Raw genomic sequence first — 4232 nt, 5'->3', positions numbered from 1 at the left:
TCGGGTTATGCCGGGGAGGTCCACGGGTTATGCCGGGAAAGTGATGGGGTTATGCCGGAAAAGAAAAAGGTCCTCGGGTTATGCCATGGAGGTTCGCGGGTTATGCCGGGAAAGTCATCGGGTTATGCCGGGAAAAAAAAGGTCGTCGGGTTATACCGGGGAGGTCCACGGGTTATGCCGGGGATCAACTAGGGAGTGGAATCCTAAAATGGAAAAGACTACCAGGTTATGCTGAGAGTGGCTAGAGAATGGGACCCTATGTTAGGAAAACGCAGCTAGAGATTAGGGACCCTAGGCTACCATGATTTTGAATTTTCTTCTTCTTCTTCTTCTTCTTCTTCTTCTTCTTCTTTTGTTTTTTTTGTTTTTGTTTTTAAGAAAATGAGTAAAATGCAGGAAAGAATTCGGAGGACTTCCCTTTTGGATTGATTATTGTTGCAAAGTTGTTTCTAGCCTTTGCGCAGTTTCTCTTTGGTTGCACCTGCTTCTTGCAAGGTTGCTTTGGATGGAACCTGTTTCATGTTTTCACACAAAGAACAATTATTAGTTTGAAATGGTGGTTGGTTTTGTGGCCTTGATTGTTTCAATCACTTGATCTCGGCCCGGCTTCTTTGATGAAGATCGCAATTGCAACGGGTCGTTTCCTGGGGACCGATTTCATTTCAGGCCTTGGAGAACCTCTGATTATTTCCAGACTTTGCCATGACGGTTGGTCGGTGGAACTCAACCTTTTCGACTTTATTTTGCCTTCGTAGGCCTTTCCTTTCTGACTTTTTTTTTCCGGAGCATCGGGAAACTTTTGGCTCCTCAAACTTGCTGCAAAGGCTAGTCGTGTGGGACTTACCTTTTCCAATTTTGTTTCGCCTTCGTAGGCCTTTTATTTTTGGCTTCTTTCTTCCAACTTTAGCTTCAGAGCATTTGGGATCCCTTGGCTTTTCAAATCTTTGCCGAGACGGTTAGCCACGTGGGACTTAACCTTTTTCAACTTCATTTGCCTTTATAGGCACTTCAATTTGATTTTCTCCTTCCAAGAGTTTTGATTTCGAAGCACCGGCCGCCATGGCCAGTCGAGGTCGACTTGATGCCCCTGATGAGACTGGGTGCCTTTTTGCACATTAGCTCGTGTCAAACGAAAGCCCTATAAACCAGCCTTGCCATCCTTTCTTTGTCTCAGTTCCGGAATAGAGTTAGACCGAAAGGGATTCAAAGAAAAATAAACACTGGACATAATGAGTGTAAACAAAAAGTGTCCCTTTTGGGGAAAGGAAAGAAGGACTTATCTGGGGTGCATGCGGACTTCAATGAACATGACATGTCTTTTGGACTGGATGCCTGGTCCATGTAAACCGCTCGACTCTCAAAAATTCATCACAACTTTTGCCTCAAAATCGAGAAACCTTGCCAGGACTCTATCGGATGTCAATGGCTGTGCGGATCCTCTTTTTGATCAATGGCGCCTTTTGCGGGTTATCACCAACTGACCTCTCTTATTTTCATATCTCTGCTTACTGTCGCCTCATGGTGCCCGTGTGAGTTTTCACCAATAAGACTCTCTCGTTTTATTTCTCTCTTACTATCGCTTCACGGTGCCCGTGTGCGTTTTCACTAACAAGACTCTCTCATTTTATTTCTCTCATTTGATTGTATCAGATCAAAGTAACCAACATCCTCCTATTTTGAACATCTTTACTGGTTGATTAGAAGGACTTTGAACAGGATTTAGGGTAAAAAGAATTTGGATTAAATTACAACTTTGGAACCATTCAGGCGAGATCATTGCCGAACCATCATAACATCTGCCCCAGTTACACTTTGGGGAAATTTGAATTTTTGTTTTGGTGTGACTGAACCCAGAGAGAGGTTGCCTACGTATCCTTTCGGAATCAAGTCGAACGTAGTTCAGGGCAACTTTGTTTTGATTTTTCTTTTGTTTTTCTATTTTGTTTTGTTTTGTTTTTTCTTTCTTTTTCCTTTCCTTCTTCCTCTTTTTTTTCCATCATTCTTTCATTTCATTTTCTTTGTCTTTTCTTCCCCCCCCCCCTTTTTTTTTTGCATCTTCCTTTTCTTCTCTTTTTTCATTTTCATTTTTTTTTCTTCATTTTTCATTTTATTTTTTCCAATGAATTTTTTTTTTCAATAACACTTTCAGGTTCCAAAGAGGGTAATCAAAGAAGAGTAACCGGCTCAAAGGATTTGAAAAGGGTTGATAGTGTTTGGATAGTGAGAAAGAAAGCCTTCTTCATCTCAATCGGAGAACATTAATTCTGTATAAAATCCAACGTAGTACCTTTTGGCTGCATTTGCATTGATAGTTGTTTCAGGACATTTTCTTCGATGTTTTCCAAGTACAACGCTCTCTTTGGCAATACTGTTGTTACCATGTATGGATTTTTCCAATCTGGAGCCAATTTTCCTTTAGCTGCTCCAACTCTTTGTTTTGTTTCTTTATACTTATCTTTATCGCAATCTAATTCTTGATTCATTATTTCAAAGTCTGACAATGTTTTAGGATCTGGTCATAAAGTCCGCAAGCATGCCATATTATTGAAATCTGCATTTAACAGAACTGAAAAGAGAATAAGAAAAGCAACAAGATTAAGAAAAGAGAATTCCTGGACAACGAAATATTAGTTTCACTTGACTTTTTTTTGATTTTGAATTTTAAAGATAGAAGGGTTTACATCGAAAAGTAATACAAGTAAAACATCCGGATCACACCCTGAGGTAATCCGGACGCAGAAAGGATAGCAAGATTGGCTACTAAGACTCCCGTCTGATGGGGAACTTTCATGCTAGGCGATCATTTTTTGGCTTTTCTTCTGTCTCAGCAACGGCTGCAATGGCCTTTAGTGCCGGATCAAATTCCTCATCTTCACAAATCATTCCGACTATTGGCCCGATGTTGTGGGAAGGCAATGGATTGTTCATCACATCAAGAGCTTCTTCATCTTGAAAAACAATTCTTTCAACTTCAATCAAATCTTTAACTGCCCTTTTGAGAGTCCAACAATCCTGTATACTGTGTCCCACTGCTCCAGAGTGGTATTCACATCTAGCATCAGCTCGGTGCGTTGGGAACTCGGGGTTTGGCCGGTTCGGGGCCACCGACTGCAATCGATTTAGCCTGATTAGCTTTTGGAACAAGCTTGAATACGATTCACCAATAGGGGTGAACTGATTCTCTCTGAAAGGCTCTCTTGGGAGAGGATTGTATTGGGGATCATTTGGTTGAGGATTATATGGAGCTTGGTAATGATGGACATTTCTGGGAGGTGGAGCTCGGTTTTGTGTATAATATTGTGGCTGCGTGTAAGGTTGCGCGCTCATCATCGCATAGGGAGGCGGTACCACGTCATAAGCATCATTTTAAAGGGGATAATAGTGTGGTGGGACCATAGGAGGCACATATGACTGCCTAAATAATCTGCGGGCCCTCCTCGAGCTTGAAGCCATCATGGCTCCCTCTTCACTTCCATTATTGTTCATCAACCCCTACGAACCATTCTAAGCAGCCTGTGATGTGGCCTTACAGCATGACTCAAGATTCGACCTGTTTTTAAACCGTTTTTAACCATTTCCCCAATTTTGATAGCCTCAGCGAACGGCTTACCCATAACGGACATCATGTTCTAGAAGTAGTCCGCCTCTTGGGCCTGTACCGTGACCATTTCAATTTCTTCCATTGGAGGCTTTACCCTGGCAGCTTGCTCACGCCATTTGACAACATATTCGTGGAAGCTTTCCGAAGATTTCTTTTTGCAGTTGGACAAAGAATTTCTATCTGGAGCTATGTCTACATTGTACTGGAACTGTCTGACAAAATCCCGAGCCAGGTCATCCCATATGCGCCAATGGGAGATGTCTTGGTCCATATACCACTCTGATGCAATTCCAGTTAAGCTCTCTTTGAAATAGGCCATCAAAAGTTCTTCTTTTCCGCCCGCCCCTCTTAGCTGGTTGCAATATCTTTTCAAATGGGCGATCGGGTCTCCATGCCCATCGTAATTTTCTAATGTTTGCATCTTGAAGCCAGCTGGCAAGTGGACATGGGGAAACATACAGAGGTCAGAGTATGAGACACATTTTTGACCACTCAGACCTTGCATGTTTTTCAGGTTTTGTTCCAGGCTCTTCATCTTCCGAGCCATTTCCTCTTGCTCAGGATTTTTAATAACCTTTTCTTGCTCCACCGAGAGATCATATTGCGGAGATTGAGTGAAAGTGTATGGGGT

This window comes from Nicotiana attenuata, chromosome 2 (genome assembly GCF_001879085.1).
Source record: "Nicotiana attenuata strain UT chromosome 2, NIATTr2, whole genome shotgun sequence".
In the NCBI taxonomy this organism is placed as follows: domain Eukaryota; kingdom Viridiplantae; phylum Streptophyta; class Magnoliopsida; order Solanales; family Solanaceae; genus Nicotiana; species Nicotiana attenuata.
This window is presented reverse-complemented; position numbering follows the sequence as displayed.